We start from the raw sequence: 19,144 nt of genomic DNA, 5'->3' as shown, positions 1-19,144 counted from the left end.
TGTTTACTTTATGTATGATAGATCTGGCTAGGCTAAACGTATCCCTCCTAAATTTTCATCGTACCCTCCCAGTTATCATATAATTTTTTTTTTCTATTTTTAGTTTTAGTATTAAAAGAGGGAATACATGCAGCTGATTGACAAGATGTAGTACTAGCTTTGTAGTCCAACTAGTAAAAAGAGGAGGGAGGTGAGTTGGAGGGATTAATATTTGAGAAAATTCCTCTTTTTAAGAAAGAGAAAATCAAAATAACCTATTTTTTTTCTTAAAATATGGAAATAGGCTTTCAAATTTTGTCTGGGGCGTCACATTGGGTATCGATCCGACGAGATTTAAAATGATTTGAATCTTGTCGGCTTCGTTCAAATTTTAAGTAATCATGTCTTTCCCGATCAAATTTTAGAAAATTTCGCCTGCTTCTACCATTTTTCGAGAATTTTGTGTTGTCATTTTCTTTAACATCTCTCTCTTCTCACATCTCTCTTCCCATTTTCTCTCCATCAATCATCTTCATCATCTTCCTTAAAAATAAACCTCCAAACATGTAAACTGGACAAGGCTCCGGTGACGTTTGAACCGTTTTCAACAAGCAAAAATCGAAGCCAATTGATGGATTTACCAGTCTTTGATTTGTACTCGCCAGAAGCGATTCAAACGTCACCCAAGTCCAAACCGGTTTACATGGTTGGAGGTTTTTGAAGGAAGATGATAAAGAAATTGATAAAGATGATGGAGAGAAAAGGGAAGAAAGAGGTGAGAAGAGAGAGAGAAATAGCGTTACAAAAAAGGACAAAAAAAATTTCTCAAAATATGGGTAATCAGATGGAAAATTGGTTGTGGCTCAATGGTAGAGCACTCACTTTACAAGTGAGAGGTAGGGGGTTCAAGCCTCAATATCACCAATTTATATGGGAGATATGAGGGATGACCCTGGCTTGCCAGGGTTCGAGTCCTGATCTCACCCGGTTTTACCGGCTCCTCACTGTCGTGCCTTTTTGCGGGCGTGGGGGTCGGGTTTTATCCAGTGAATCCCTCAATAGGTGGACCGCTAGGGGCTCCGTCCGTCCGGACTAGTGGCCGGCTCGGGCTACCTTTAGCCAATGGGGGCCGCGTACGAAGTACCCGACGTTACTTAGTTGGTCGTTCAAAAAAATTGGGTAATTAGCAGATGGAATTTCCTAGAATTTGGTGGGGAAAGACGAAAATTTGGACGGAGCCGACATTTTAAATCTCGTCGGATTGATTCCCAATATGGCATTGCAGACGAGATTTGAAGTGCTATTTCCGGATTTTAAAAAAAAATATAAGTTATTTTGATTTTTTCTCTCTAATAAAGAGCTTTGAGAATTTTCCCTTAATATTTATATCAATCTATTATATGACCCTCACAATAATTTATTTAGATATATTATAAACATAAAATGTTCTATGATTGTAATTATTCGATGAACGTAATATTTACCATTACTATTTTAATTAGGGTTTTCCCTTTAATGTAAATAGATCTAGATTATTAGAGAGGGATCAACACATTTAACCTAGTCCTCAAGCTCTAAAACTCACCTCCCTTCCTCTCTAAAATCGTGATACTCGTATGAGATGCAATTAAACCATTATATGGGAAAAGTGGTTAGCTGAAATATTGCCCGAGCAAAAGCTTAATTTTCGGATGTGTGAAAAAATAGGTCAAAGGAAAAGGTGATATGTTGTGCGTAACATTAAATGCAAGTTTTAAAACAATTTTTTGTGAATTTATATAAAATTTATTATTTTTATGCAACTTATGTACATAAAATGATAAATTAGTTTATATAGCACATATTTTTTAAAAGAAACTAAATTGGTGTTATGAATTATATTTTTGAGACAAAGAAGTATACATACTTTCCATATTTACATGCCGTCCAAAATCCATATATATATACACTAATACACCATGTTCTACTGTTCGTACCTTTAGCCTACTATCTCTCTCTTAACACTAAACCCTAGTTTATGCTCACATCTCTTTGTACTGGCACTATGACCACTTAGTAGCTAGGACCACATGGGAGCAGTTGTAGTTGTAGGGACATGCTAGCTTTCACGAAATGATTTAAGTAAAAGAAGAGGTCCCACACTAACTATGTGTAATGAAGGGACTATAAAATGAAACGATTTGTGTCATGTGACGCTCAGTCGGCAAATGATGATTTTTGTTTTATAGGTGTAGTGTTGTTGTAGCTCAATATATATATATATATATATACACACACTACACACAACACAATATAATAATAATCCTTAAATGTTTGCCGACAACAAAAAAGCAATCCCCCCGCCACTCCATCGCCCCAGGGGTGGTGGTGGTGTGGGGGGGGGGGGTGTTCCTCAAAATCGTAGTCCCCATCGCCCCATTACGTATAGTCTTATGCAGGGCCGGCCTAAAGGCATGGCAGGGTAGTCGAAGGCCACATGCCCGACATCTCGCTAGGCCTGGATTTTCTTTTTTTTCAAAAAAAAAATTATATGTATTTTTACCAAAAAAATATATAATCAATGTTTCAACACAATTACATAACTACTAGTTTGGTCTAGTAGTAAAGTGGTATGACATTTAACCAAAAGGTTGTGGGTTCTAGTCTTACTTGAGACAATTTTAAGTTTATTTCTATACAAAAGTTTTTTACACAACTCAAATCATAATCAAGTAAGCCCATTTAATATTAAATTGTTTAAACCCAACAAAATGTTTCTTTTACTTAAGCCTAAAAAAATTTTCGTCTTTGTCCCAAAAAAATTTTCGTCTTTTCGAAGCCGGCCCTGGTCTCATGAGTGCATGTAATGAGGTGGAGGACAATGAGATAACCCTAATAAGTGCTTTCTTTTCAATTTGCTTTATTAGCTACACCATGCCCCTTTCAATGTACTAAAGTGTGGTGCGGAAACAACCAAATACCATACTATTTCAATGTACTATAGTGTACTGTGAAAACAACCAAATACCATGCTCTGTTCAGGATCTAATTTCAAACACCATATGTATGTACATGCACACTTGTTATCATTGCCACTCTACTGCTTAAACTCTTTTGGGTATGTCTAATGATTAACTTTTTTCCTATTTGGACATGGGACAATACAGGTATACATGTAAACATAGTGTGTCATGTGTGTATACATGTTATAGATGGGTATACCAATCACCAAAGATGTATAAACATATAAGGACTCCAAAAACTTATACCTATTAAGAAACACAAGATCTGTGAGAGAGTTCGTTTGATGTAGATAGAAGAGAGATCATCTCCAAGAAGAAGAGAGAGAGGGGAGAATGTAGCGAAGGCGCGGTCTGTGAGAAGGGAGAAAGAGAGCAATATCCGTGAGGAGAGCGGAGAAGTTTGGCAGGCTGATGTGGAGGGTGGTCATGACTCATGATGCCCAACCCCCTCCCCCCCCCCCCCCCCCCCTCGTATTGGAGGTCTGTGAGAAGAGTGTTCAACGAATCGAATACTAAATTTTAGAAATAATCGAATCCAAAATTTTGGACTTTTATGTTTTTTTATCTGAAATTGTAATTTGATTCGAATTTATGTTTGAATTTTATGCCCAAGTTGAATTTTGATTTGATTCATATTTGAAACCTGAATTCGAATAAATTCGATTTAATTCAAATTCATCTGAAATAATAAATTATTTTATTTTCATTTATAAAACTACTACATACTAATTATTTTCAACATCAAATATACTAATGTACAAAACTAATAAACTATCAATATGTCAAAAGACCAAAATCAAAATTATAACACCAAATACAAATTAATGTAGCCTATGCCATATGTGAAATAGTTCATAATTATTCGATCAAAACTGAAATGTCCGCACATAACATAATACAATATGAATAGTCTAACATTCAACAAATTCAAAGTATATGTGTGTATAATTTGTATTCGAATGGAGTTGAAAATTATAAATTTGTATTTGATTACAGGAGTCTAATAATCGAACGTTGAATTTTGAAATTTTCAAATCCGAATCAAATTCTAAAGTCTAAACAGCTCTAGCTAGGTGAGACTTCCTTACAACTTATTTGAACATATAACTCATATATAACATGTTATTATTCATGAACACCTAATAGGCATGCATGTTTATAATGAACTAATATTTTTTTGGGGTTCGTCTCATAGTAGTGACTAATTGATCAAACACCAAACAAGTTATTGATCATTTAAGCAATAAATTTGGATGTATGTGGGTACTAATTAGATTTGAGGGTATCGGAAACATTACAATATGTGTAAGAGATACTATTTCTTGATCGAAAATGGAGAATTCGCCCGAAAATCAAAAGGAATCGAAAATGGAGAATTCGCCCGAAAATCAAAAGGAAGAAAATGTCACAAGAGATATATTAACATATTTCCTAGCCATCAATTATGTAGTTATCACCCAACAAGTATATGTAAAATAGTTATAACTAAGATCATCAGATGATATATCTTGACTTGATGTAGAAACAGTGTCCAACTGTATTGCCATTTGAATTGTTTCAAATACCAGATTGACTTTTTTTTTTAATCTTTTTGTATCTTTAGATGGTTTAGAAATACCACCTTGGTTTCAAGATGGTTTGTTAATAACTATTTTTTTTAATTGGTTTTGCTAATTACTTGTTAAAGTAGTTTAGTTGGGGGCATTGAGCATTTTCATGAAAGTCACAAGGGGGCGCGAATTTGCTCAAACCGCTGATCGCAGATCATAGATCATGCGGAACAAGACACAAACAAGGAAGAACATGACTCTATTAAGCCAAGATGCAAGCCCCAAGGTACATGGAATGGTATCGCACTCACGATTGTAGAGATTCATCAAAGTTGCAACCTCTTGTGACTTTCATGAAAGCTAGCTTGTTGTCCAAAGTCGCCTCCTCCTCCGACTTAACTAGTTTTACAAGTAATTAATAAAACCGTCTATAAATCCCTGTTGTTCCAAGTTCCAACTACGTACGAAATTAAGATCCACGATCACTCCATTTTTTTTGCATCGCGCTTCTTACACTAAATGAGAAACAAATTGCAAAGAACACTAGTAATTAAGTTTGTATTAGGCTCTCTCAATAAAACAAGTACCAAAGATGGTGAACAAGAAATCATGAGCTACTGGAGCTATATGAAATCACAGCAAAAAATATTTACTACTGTGAGATACTTATTTTACAAGAGTATAAACAGATAAAATCAATCAGGGATGATAGCATCAAGGAGACTATTGACACAAGAGTAAACAACAACAATCGAACCCAGTAAATCCCACAACAAGTATTGCTTAACTAAAACAAACCATCCACACTTCCACCGCAATATTATCAATAATTTGTCAAGAAATAAGGATTAGGGCACAAATAAAAATAATGCAGATCTTACCCCTGAATATATAGTAGTAATTCTAGGACTCTATATGGATTTATATTAGCATTGCCATTGGTCTTCTAATAATCTTGTTCAAACTCATATGAAATTAATATGGACTTAGCTGTAGAACTTCAATTACATATGTGGCTGCACAGTGAATAGTTGAGATCTAAAGATATGGTTATAAACAAGAATGAAGATATGGGTAATCAAGATTTTTCAACTGAAGTATAGCAAACTATTGTACGTTCACTTTTTTCACTCAGAAGAAAACTGTGAAGTGTTGGTCAACGTTGGTTCATAATATTAGGGTTTTAAAAGCCCAGTTGATCAAGGGAGAAAAGATTTCAGAAAACCTTTTCATTTTTCATTTTTGTATGTGTCAAAATCACCAACAACATCCTTTTGATATAAAAAGCAATTCAATGTATTAAAAAGATATTACATCCAAAAGAGTCTTGTTGGATTAATTCATTTCAAATGGTGAATGTTTATTATTGAGATAAATTTTGTTAAAAAAAAAATCATTGGTAGTTGTTACCCTTGACTCCTTGAGTTTGTAAAATAGTTTGTTAAATCATAACTTTACAAGAAGGTTAAATACCTAAAAGTATATAAAAACATGATCTATGAATTAAACTACATTTTCCCACTTCAAGTATGGACATTTATACCTTATTAATTACTCTATGTGAAATGGAAGATGTTTCCTTTCTTAGTTTTAATACTAAATAAATAAATATTGTATAACATTACACAGTTCTATGTAGGGATGAGCGTGAGACAGTACCTGTAAGGGCCGGTTTTGTTTATTTAAGTCTTTCATATTTGTAATCGTTAGTTTACGTTTATGTTTCGTTTACGGTTGTAAGTTTTGGGCCCGAGGCCTCTTGTACTTGAAGCCCATTGGGCATTTGTTAATGAGATAGGTGTATGACAATACACACATGTTATATTGGGTGTGTATGGCATACATCATAACAACCCTTTTGCATAATATTGTCTAAGTCCTTACAAACTCTCTCAACACCTTTCTTCCTTCCAAGTTCGGTTTTCTCCTACACACATACAAGATCCGAGATCTCGGTCCAACTAGTTGTTTCCATCAACTAGTTGTGAGGTTGATCCAAGAACAACTAGTATCTTAGGTTGTTTTGTTGTTTGATCCGGTTTCGGGACCTACAATTGGTATCAGAGCTTTCGGGCTCGACTAGTTGTAGATCTTAGGTCACAACCTTGGATTTTGGTCTTGTGCGTGAAAGGACAGATTTTTAAAGGAAATAAGTGGTTTTCGGTTTTCTTGTGTTCTTGATGAAGTTTGGGTGAAAAGTTGTTTGTTTTGGTGTTTTGATTATCAAAGATGGTGCTTGAGTTGGTTGAAAAGTTGTGTTTTTCATGTAATAGGATATAATTGAGAAAGGTGAAAGGAAAGGTGGTGGGTGACATTCCTTTTTGTTTCAAAAGTTTCGAATGCATTATATTAGGTGGAGAGACTCGATCACTTTAATCTCTCATTCAATTACATTTGCTTTTCATACAATATTCAATTCTCGGTCGCATACATCACCAATTTGTTCTCTCCAAGTCGCATACAATTGCCTTAGTCATAATTGCATACATCTGCCCAGCCTAACACCCAACTCGCTTATATCCAAGACTCACATACAATACAGTCACCATCCTAACTCGCATACATCTCAGCCTTATCCAAACTCGCACACATCTTGTTCGCTTATTTTCCCTAGTCGCTTACACATCATCAACTCGCTTACATTACAATTCAATCACAATTTCCATCAGGCTCGCTTATATCCATCTCGCAACCATCTGCCGTCCATCTCGTAACCACCATCCATCCATTTCGTAACCCTCCTGTCTCGCAAGCCTCTTGTTGTCGCAAATCTGTTGAAGTTGTGTTGTTGATTTTGTCTTCAGACGGGTGGTTAAGGGAATTTAGATCTATAATTGAAGGTTGGGTTTGCATCTATTATTCTGGTGATGGTTAATAAAAAGATTGGTTTATTACTTTGTTGAGTTTCATTTGAAGTCCATATTCCTTGTATTTCAAAAGAAATAAAATACAACAGTTGGAATATTTGATTGTGGGTCCAATACTCATATGCCCGTTACATTCAAACTTAGGCCTTTATTTTGTTGAACGTCTGGGCATCTAGAGTTCTTTAAGTTGGTGGTTTCGTTGTTCAGTTCGAGTTTAAAAGTTTGGTTATTCATATATTTTTTAAGAAGAAATTTCAGTTTTGTTTGAAATGGGTTGACAAGCAGTTTAGACAATGAATTAAAGTTAACGCTTCAATTTTTCCTCGGGATTTCAAGGTCTAAGAAAGTGTTCTGGTTTATTTCAAAAGAGTCAAAGTCAAATAAAAAAAATGTCTTACAATTCTGAGCTTGGAGGAAGTATGAATATGAGGGAAGGCCAAAACGACATGTTAAAAGAAGAACTCAACATGTTTAAACATATTCAAGGGGAATCGGTTGCCTCTCTCATCAACAGATTTGAGTCACTCGTAACTAAACTGATAAGTGTCGGTATCATCCTTGAGTTGTCTGAGATCAACATGAAGTTGTTGGATTCACTGCCTCACGCATGGAATAGCAGTGTGATTACCATCAGGAGAACGACAAACCTAGATACATTAACACTCTCAGAGTTGACTTCAACCATCAAGTCTTTTGAATCAATGGATGCCAACCTTTGAATAAACAATCAGTCAAAAGAAAATAAAGATGAGACAAGTGATGTGGGTGTGAGCAGTCAAGCAAGTCCTATCATCCCCGAGTGTGCTGCATGTGGAAGTAGTCAAGCAAACACCTCGTCATGCACCACTGATGGAATTCCTTCACCTGCCTCGCTCATTCCCGAGGTACACAAACTTTGCACTCAAGAATGTATAGATAAAGTTCTTCATTATAGAAACCACAATGCTAAAATTCTTGAACAAATTTGTAGCATTCAAGTTCAGAATAATGATCTTAAGAAAGCTGCAAAGATTTATACCACTAGGATTAACACTCATGGTAACGATATGGCAAAACTTAGGGAAAAGGTCACTATAGCTACATATTTAGCTCAACATCATGAAAATCATATAAATGAACTAAATGCTAAAATTTCCAAGTTAGAAATTGAATTATCTCAAAAGAAAATTGCCATAGAGAACTTTGAGTTAGCATCTGAAAAGCTGAACAAACTAATTGGGTCACAAATGGAATTAAGATTAAAGACTGGTTTAGGCTATGATAGTTCTGCTATACCACCACCCTTTAACAATAACTATACCAGCCTTCCTCACTTTGAATTTAACTCTCCTCCTGAGGAAGAAATGGTCTATGGTATTGGTCATGTACCCATATCAAAGACAATTGTTCCTGCAGCACCCAAGATTGTTATTTCAGCCAATTCTTCAGTTAATCCTAATAGTGATTCATCTTCTGTAGCGGGTTGTGTAGAAGAAAAGGAGTGTGTGGAAACAAAAAAGGGTTGTGGAGATAAAAACTTACTTTTTGATTCATCTATTGTCAACCCTGTCTGTAATAATGTTGATTCCAAAAACATTTTGAACAATAGTGTATTTGATAAGAGTGTTCATGTTGGCACGACTCTTGAAAATGATGTTTCTATTTCCGGTAGTGATTGTGAAACTATTTTTGATGAAACCATTATTGATAGAACTGTGCATGAAACGGTTTCTGTGAATACTAACCTACCCAGCTGCTCGTCAAAATATTGTAAATTCGAGGAGACTAAAATTAATGAAAATCGTTTTGAAAAGGAAAAGGCAAGTACATCTGGTAAATATGTGCCACCTCATAGAAACAATTTTTATCAATCCACAAATCAATATTATCAACCTCAACTATACAATCAATTTGATCATAGCTACTATGGTTATTATTCATAAGATTATGTGAACTCTTTCTATACAAATGTTTTTTGATGATCGGGGTCATAGATCTGACAGCTTGTTTGTTCCCGTACAACCATCTCCTTATTCGCCACAACCCATGTATTATCATTCTGAAGGTTTCTATAGGAAAGATAGAAGAAAGTTGTGTTTTGTGTGTGGTAACCCTTCTCACCTTGCAAGACATTCCAAGAACTGGCATGATATGAAAAGGAAAACGAACAGTCGGTTTAATTAATTCAGATCCAGAGCTAAACCAAGCTCAAGGAATAGAAATGATCAACCTGACAGTTCTGCCAGTGAAATGGACGTGAGATCCAAAAATAAAAGAAATGGCAAACCTCTTTTTTGGATAACCAAAAAGGAGAGAGCAAAAAGGAATTCAAAGACTGAAAAGTCTGAGAATTCATCTAAAAGAAAGCATAAAAGAAATCCAAAGATTGAAAAATCCGAGGATTTCGTTTTGAAACCAAGAAGGAGACAGTCTCGAAAATCTGTTAAAAACAAGAAGCCTGCTCGTGCATGGAATCCTAAAGACTGTTCTTCTGATTCTGACACGTCCCACAACTTCATAAACAACAACGAGAAAAGGACATTTGACAATCTTGTGGTTGACCCTCCCGAGACAACTAAGTCTCGGGAACCTGTATCTAATTAAACTGCTAATGTGTAGGGTCAGTCAAGACGTTCTGTAAATAGTATTTGGTGCTTGGATAGTGGTTGTACCAGACACATGTCAGGAGACGAATCCTTGTTGTTTGACATTAAACATTTCGATGGTGGATACGGTTCTTTTGCTGGTGATATGGGTGGGAACATTACGTTTCTTTTGCTGTTTTGATCGAAAGCTTGTCTTAACTGAACGGGTCGATACTGATGACAACTATGAAGACATGTTTACTAAAGCCTTTGATCGTGCCAGATTTTTGTTTCTCGTAGAGTCACTTGGCATGATCTCTTTTGTACAAAACTAAGCTTTAATTTTTATTTTTCTTTATTTTTATTTTAAAATTATTTTAATTTTATTTTGTTTTATTTCATTTTATTTTTATTTAAAATTTTTTTTTTTATCTAAGTTCTTTTTAATTTAGTTTCCTTTTTAGTTTAGCTTAAAATTTTCTTTTATTTTAAATTTTCAACTTTTATTTTCAAATTTATTTAAAAAATAAATAAAATTTGAAACTTTTGTTTTATTTTTATTTTTTTTAATTTTCTTTTTCTTTTTAATTTTCATTTCATTTTATTTCTAAATTAGTTTTTTTTATCTTAATATCTTTTATCTTTTTGTATATAAAAATTTGTAAATGTTTTTCAAATATGTCACAATTTTAGAGGGGGGAAATGAGTTAAGTTTAACTCACCAAAAATATTTTCACTTTTTGCTTTAAGAAAAACAGAAAATGAGTTAAATTTAACTCACCAAAAAGATTTTACCTGTGTTAAGAAAAACAAAAATTTAGTCACTTGACTTTCCAAAAATATTTTATATTATTTATTTTGTTTAAGAAATTCTGAAAAAGTTTGAAAAGTATAATCTTTTGTTTAAAGAGAGCTCCTGTTTAGAGGGGGTCGGATAAAATTAAAATAAAAGAAAATTTTGAGAAAATTGATCCGACCTTTGGAAAATGATAGAAAATTGTCTAAGGTGATCCTAGCACATGAAAAGAGTATATCAAAAGCCAACAAGATCATTGCTTGATGTGCAGATAGGCTTGACAAATGAGTAAGTATCATAGTGATATAAACTTAAATATCTGCCTATGCTAGTGGTTACACTCTTATGAAGCGGTTGCCGACTCCAAATAAGTCATATTAATGAAGGCAAAAATCCTAATAGTCAGTCATACACGAGCCCGTTAGTGATTGGTCACAATGAAAATTATTTCTTGCTTTAGCTTCAAATATTGAAAAACATAAAAAAAATTATTGAAAAAGCAGAAAAACTGCAAAATGCTCAAAAAAGTATTCAAAAATCAACAACAAAAATGTTGATTATTTTATCAAACAAAAAGGGGTATATTAGAACCACGTAACGTGGGGCAAACAAGTAAGTCCTAAACACTTTATATGAAGGCATAAGTCAACAAGGCTAATAAGTCCATGGTTCAACCTTTACATATTGTTTGAAAGAAAAGTCCATGGTTCAATATTTTCACTTTTTGCTTTAAGAAAAACAGAAAATGAGTTAAATTTAACTCACCAAAAAGATTTTACCTGTGTTAAGAAAAACAAAAATTTAGTCACTTGACTTTCCAAAAATATTTTATATTATTTATTTTGTTTAAGAAATTCTGAAAAAGTTTGAAAAGTATAATCTCTTGTTTAAAGAGAGCTCCTGTTTAGAGGGGGTCGGATAAAATTAAAATAAAAGAAAATTTTGAGAAAATTGATCCGACCTTTGGAAAATGATAGAAAATTGTCTAAGGTGATCCTAGCACATGAAAAGAGTATATCAAAAGCCAACAAGATCATTGCTTGATGTGCAGATAGGCTTGACAAATGAGTAAGTATCATAGTGATATAAACTTAAATATCTGCCTATGCTAGTGGTTACACTCTTATGAAGCGGTTGCCGACTCCAAATAAGTCATATTAATGAAGGCAAAAATCCTAATAGTCAGTCATACACGAGCCCGTTAGTGATTGGTCACAATGAAAATTATTTCTTGCTTTAGCTTCAAATATTGAAAAACATAAAAAAAATTATTGAAAAAGCAGAAAAACTGCAAAATGCTCAAAAAAGTATTCAAAAATCAACAACAAAAATGTTGATTATTTTATCAAACAAAAAGGGGTATATTAGAACCACGTAACGTGGGGCAAACAAGTAAGTCCTAAACACTTTATATGAAGGCATAAGTCAACAAGGCTAATAAGTCCATGGTTCAACCTTTACATATTGTTTGAAAGAAAAGTTCGCAAAAAGTCTATGAAGCTCAAAATGTTTTGATCAATCATTAGGGGGTCGGAGTCAATTCGGGGTGATACCGATGAACACAAAGTATGCCTGAGGTATGATGGAGTATGTAACATGTTGAATTAACAGGGGACCACACAAGTAATGTGCCTAACTATACCTTAACGTATCACAATGAAATCAAAATACTTGTTAAGTTTATAATGAACCAACATATCTACAATCGACTTTGGGTTCTTGGCATAATAATACCCAAATAGAAGTGTATCTAGGACGCTATAGACAATATGATTCCATGTCGCGATCTTTCTCATAAAAACAAGTATAATAGAATTTTGTAAATTAATTAATATAATTAATATCATATAATTTTTTCTTTTTGTTTTAAACTTCAAAATTTTAGTTCTCATTCAAGTTTTTCTTTTTAATTTTTATTTACATATTAACATTAGTTTAATTTAAAATTTCTTTAACTTTTATATTTGTTTTTATTCTTTTAAATCATTTTGTTTTAAACTTAGTTTAAGTTTTGTCTAAATCTTTTGTATGTATAAAAGTTTCTCTTTTCATTTTATTTATTTTAAATCTTAATTTTTATTCTATTTTTTAATTTTTGTTTAAAACTTTGTTTTTTTAGGTGTCTTGTAAAAAAAATGAGTTTATACTAACAGCGGGTCTTCCATGCAAAGTTTGTTAAGTCTAGACCCGACAAAATTATATCTTGTATATATTTGATGTGCTTGGATTCAGTGGGTGAACATTATATGGGTTTTTAAAATTGAAAAGATATTCAGAGATCGGGGCCGGGAGTGAAAATTGTTTAAAAACTCGGGTTATTTTGACCATATCATGAAATGGGTTGACACTATAAAAGGGTTCATAAATTATTATTTTTCTTTTAAACCCTATCTTCCTTATCTCCCTCTCTCTTCTCTTCTCTCTTACCCCATCGCCGCCCCTAACCCATCAAACCCTAAACCGGGTTTCACTCTCAAACACACATACACAGATCTGCTAATATTGTTTACAGTGGGAGTTCGATTACCTTCGGATTTCGATCACAATCCATATAATCGATCACGTCTGGTTCGATTACTTTCTATAGTCGATTACAATCCACGTTTAGTCTTCAGATCTTAAGGAATTGTGTTCGATTACAATTATAATCAAATACAATTGTAATCGAATTCAATTGTAATCGATTACAATTGTGATCGAATTCAATTGTAATCGATTAAAATTGTAAGCAATTACAATTGTAATCGACTACGGGGTGGATTGGTGAACTGAAATCGGCAGCAGATGCACTAAGTTATTTGTAATCGAGTTGCCTATGTTCAAAAAGTAATCGAGTCAGTGTTTAAGGTTGTAATCGACTCTGGGTATTTGAAGTCAATTGTATTCGAGCCTGTGTCTTAACTTGTAATCGAGTTTAACTGTTCATCAAAATTGTATTCGAGTTGACTGTTCATCAAAATTTGTAATCGAGTCTGAGTTCTATGGTTTTTATTTGTAATCGAATTGACCGTTTTTTTTTGTTTAGTGTAATCGAGTCTGAGGTTTTTTTTTGTAATCGAGTTCTAGTTTTCTTTAATTGTAATCGAGTCTAAGTGTTCACTTTGTAATCGAGTCGAGTTGCAGTGTATTTGTATTTGAGTTCCTGTGTATTCTACGAAGTGTATTGTATTCGAGTTCAAGTGTAATCCATTTAAAATAAATAAATAAATAAATAAATAAATTGTAATCGAGTCTATGTGTGCTAGTATGTATTCAACTACACAAAGTTTTTTAAGTGTAATTGACTTGTTTTGTGATTTAAGTTCATGGATCCTTGGATGTGTATTGTGGACTGTGTATTCGAGTTAGATCAAGATGTGTTTTCGGTTGAGTATAATTGGAGAACATGTGAAAATTGGCTAAGTATAAAGATCTTGTGAAAATTGGCTAAGTATAATGTAGTCTATTTTATTGGAATGTGTATGGGTTTATGTGAAAGTTTATTTAAGTGGAAAGTAATCTAAATATTCAAATGGACTTGTGAAAATTCTAAGTTCAAAGTAATCTAATTCATTTGCCCTCAAATATAATGATCTTCAAAATGATAAGTAATTTGTACTCAAAAGGAGTTGTATTCAAATGCTTTGAATAGAATACTTTTAACTTAAAATTTTCTTCAAAATTCATCTCGTTAGAATACTTTATACTTAGACATTTTTCTATCAATTGGAATACTTTATACTTAGAAAATTTTCTAGTCTTGAGTCATTTTTGTAAATAACTTTTGTTAATCAAGTCTCTTTGTTGCAACAAGGCTGTGGTGATGATGGTGATGACGAGGATGATGATGAGGGAAATGATGACGAGGATGATAATCACGAGCACGATAGTTATGATTAACCTTGTGATGGTGGAAACGATGATGGAAATGGTGGTGGTAGTGGAAGTGGTAGTGGTAGTGGTGATGCCACTGAAAATAAGACGGCTGATGTTGAGCTGTCAAAGGAGGCTGAGAAAACGAGGGAAACGGAAGCTGCGGTAAAGGCCGAGCTCGCCTTTTTATTTAACGTTTGTTCTTTTGCAAGTACCGTTCCTTCAGTTTAGAAAGCCGGTGAAGAAAATTAAGATGAAGATGACGACATCAACTATTCGCCCGAACCCGACACACCACCAACTGGGAGAATGTTGAGCCAATTGTTGACAAGTATGATGTCGCTCCTGTTGCTGCTTCTGCTAGAAGTCGGTCTAGAAGAGGAATCAAATACTACAGCATGAGCATATTGGGAAGCATGCAAACATCGTCAAAGCCAACAACAAATTCGGTGATGTCATCATGCATTACACTCGCAGTCACAAGCTCACTTTCTTTGATGAGCACGAACTGGCAGAACTTGTACCCCGGGACCTCAAGAAGCTAATAGAGTCACCCCTCCGTACAGTCGAAGATGTTCGTCGTGACAACACGGACGCCATCGTTGGAAAGTTCAACAAGTTTGCCAGATTACTTGTTAAACAACCATCTGAAGAAGATCTAGACGATGTATTCGACTATGAGTCCGAATGCGAGTGGTGAGAAGGAAATAAGACAAATACCAAAAGACTAGAGGGAGATTGTAAGGCCCGGTTTTGTTTATTTAAGTCTTTCGTATTTGTAATCGTTAGTTTACGTTTATGTTTCGTTTACGGTTGTAAGTTTTGGGCCCGAGGCCTCTTGTACTTGAAGCCCATTGGGCATTTGTTAATGAGATAGGTGTATGACAATACACACATCTTATATTGGGTGTGTATGGCATACATCATAACAACCCTTTTGCATAATATTGTCTAAGTCCTTACAAACTCTCTCAACACCTTTCTTCCTTCCAAGTTCGGTTTTCTCCTACACACATACAAGATCCGAGATCTCGGTCCAACTAGTTGTTTCCGTCAACTAGTTGTGAGGTTTATCCAAGAACAACTAGTATCTTAGGTTGTTTTGTTGTTTGATCCGGTTTCGGGACCTACAGTACCTGTATTCGTACCCATACCTGTACCTGATTGTACTCGTACCAAAAATCAATAAAAACACGTACCAATACTCGTACCAAATTTTCGGTATGGTACGGGTACGAGTATTGGTACGGGTATTTCGGTACAGTACCTGTTTTGTACCACTTTGCCTTTTTATTTCTAAATCTTCGACGATCTTGAAATAGGTTCCGGTACCAGTAACAAACAACCTAAATTAGTTAGGGTATCGGTACTTTCACAAGTACGTGACGGGTACAAATTAGTACTGGTACCAAATTGGACGTCGATTTAATGATAAGATAGTATTGAAGAACCCTAATTACGTCGCTTACTTTAAGTGATTTGTTTGTTGGTTCGAGTCTTGGATGTTATATTATTTAATTTCGAAGAAACGTTCGGTACATGTTCAATAATTATATGGTTGGAGAATTTATTTTATATAGATAAAATGGCAAAACTCGTCCTTTATGTTTGCATCAATTTTCAATTGTTGTCCTTTAGAAAGATGAATGCCATAAAAGATCCTTTATGTTTAAAAATCTTATCACGTTATGTCATTTGGCCCTAACCCAGTTAGTTTTTCTCGTTAAGTCTAGTCATGTGCAAGTCACACGAGGGTATTTTTGTAATTTTGCATATTTGTTTAATAATATTTGTTTCAGCGTTTCTCTCTCTCTCTTGCTCTTAAACTTCATGAAATCCCAGGCAACCAAATTGGAAGTCACCATTGACCACCAACAAAAAAACTCACCGCCTTTGAACATAACCTTCACTTGGGACTGTCTCCACCTGACCCCAGACCACTATCAGCATCATCTTTGGTCTTATGAAGCCCTAATCCTAGCAAAACAAGCATCACCACCACCATCTGTCGGAATCTTTCCTTAGTGCTCGGAATTTTCTATTGCATCAGATTCGTGGCCCTTCTCTTTCCTCGTTGTTGGAGAAGACAACTGAATCACGTCATCCCGCCGCCATTGCCAGATATCGCGTCGGAATAATCGTCTCTCTCTTTCTGTTCTTTTTCTTTAATCAAGATCTAGGGTTTTGTGTTTTGACACCGTGATTAGGTTTCCGACAGCCATGATTAGTGCGGCGGTGGTGGAGGGGGAAGACGGCGGCTAACGGAGGTTGTAGATGGTGGCTGCGATGGAGGTTGAAGATGGTAGCGCCTGTGGATGTTAGAGATGGTGGTTGCGTAGAGGTGGAGGAGACGATGGGTGTGGGGTTGAGTTGAATATTATTTTGCTATTGAGTTGAAGATGGTTTTGTTATTGCGTAGAGGCCGGAGGAGGAGATGGGTGTGGTGGTGGCGATTGGCTATGTCTCCGGCGAAGGTTAGTGGTGGTGGTTCAGAGAGAGAGAGAGAGAGAGATTATTTTAGTTTTAGACCAAAATTTTAAGTTAAATCCCCGAGAGGGTAAAAAGACTAAATTGCCCTCACATGAGATGCACATGACTGGATTTAACGAGAAAAACTAACACTCGTTAATAAAAATGACGAATCGTGCAAGGCTTTTTTGAACGTAAAAGATGTTTTATATCATTAAGTTTGCTAAAGGACAACTAATGAAAAAACGTAAAAACATAAAGGACGAGTTTTGCCATTTTGTCTTTTATATATTAAATAGGATCATTGGATTTTAATAATCTCTATTGAATGGTATTGGCCGATAATAATCCATATTCATTTTATCGTCACTGGCGGTCCCAATTCAAAAAAAGTTGGCCTCCAATGGTCTCTCTTTAAAAAGGACTTAACGACGTTATACTTTTTTCCGAATTTCAAACTAACTTTTTAGGGCTATTAATCAGAAGGAAGATACGAGTCGAATGAGATAAAACTTAACTCCAAATAATGATCTAAACGATTTGATTTTGGTTAATTGTAAGTTCAAACACACGTAAAAAATACCAAATGTACCCGTACCCGTACCCGTACATGTACCCGATTGTACCTGTACCAAAATTTAACAAAAATGAGTACCAAAACCCGTACCGAATAAGCTAAATCGGTACGGATACAGGTACGTGTACGGGTATTTGGACAAAATGCTCATCCCTAGTTCTATGACTTTAATTCTGGTTTCCTTGTTTCTTTCTTTTCTTTTTAACAGGAATTTGAATCGCTAACAAGACACTGATTCACCTACACATATTCATGTATTATTCTCAGGAAAAAAAATCAAACCATTTATTTGAAAACCACGTGTCCCAATCTGAAAACTGTATTTTTGTCATAAAAGGGCGGACTTGATAAAAAAGAATAACAAATAAATAAATAAGATACAAAGTAGTGACAAGCGACGGAAAAGTCAAGTAATCGACCACCTAGTCCACAACCGTCAATCACCATTAGCCACAGTCGACTCCACCAATAGGGCATCGTTGACCACTAAGGTATGTTTTATTTTTATATAATTTTTCTTTCAATTTCTTGATGCACTCAGTTTAACACTAATTCATAATTTAGCCATATATTGGGTGTTTTGTTAATTATTGAGCCTAAATTAGACTTATTGCTAGCCAATATTATTCTTCATAAACTAGCTATTAGATTTTGTTAGCATTTAATAATTCTTGAGCCCCAAATTAGCAATTGCTAAGCTATAATTTTTCTATTTATAGGATTTTATTTTTAGCGCCCACTAAAGAACCATCCAATCCTCAAAAACCGTAAAAATGTATGAGAATTTCACTAAAATCGGTTAGCTTCATTTATTTTTTAATATAATTTATTATTTTTTTTTTGTAGCAAATTAAATTGATCGAGTGTTTTAGCCCAAATTTAAAAGAAAAACAATTTACATAAAGATATCATAATCAAAACGTAACAACTTTATACATATTACATGTTTTTACTATAAAAGTACTCCATCCGTCCTATTGTAAGTGTCATAGTTTGATATTTTAAATCTTTTTTATTTAATTTTAACTGATAATATTTTTGTTTGTGTTATATAATACTTGATGTAAAATATATGAATAGATTGAGTTTTAAATGTATTTTACATTGGATATAATTTTCATCAAGTATTATATGACACGAACAAAAATATTTACGGTCAAGGTTGCAAAAGAAAGACTTGAAAAATCAAACTAGGACACTTATAATGGGACGGAGGAAGTATAATTTTAAAGTATTAATATGTTATAATAGATAATAAATAATTTAAGAAACTTTCAGGTCAAACAAGTCATGTTTGTATCAAATTAATCTACAAACATGACCCGATTAACACCCTAAAAGGCTAAAACACTTCACTTTGTTACACGATATGATTTTTTTTTTAATATGCATTTTAACAAAAGCCGTTTTCTACTTTCTATAGATGTATTTTGGGTGTGGTAGAGCACTCATTTTATAAGTGAGAGGTAGGAGGTTCAAACCTCAATA

Source organism: Bidens hawaiensis, unplaced genomic scaffold (genome assembly GCF_021521415.1).
Source record: "Bidens hawaiensis isolate Kalapana, Puna unplaced genomic scaffold, B.hawaiensis_p1.1 tig00018669_1, whole genome shotgun sequence".
Lineage (NCBI taxonomy): Eukaryota > Viridiplantae > Streptophyta > Magnoliopsida > Asterales > Asteraceae > Bidens > Bidens hawaiensis.
This window is presented reverse-complemented; position numbering follows the sequence as displayed.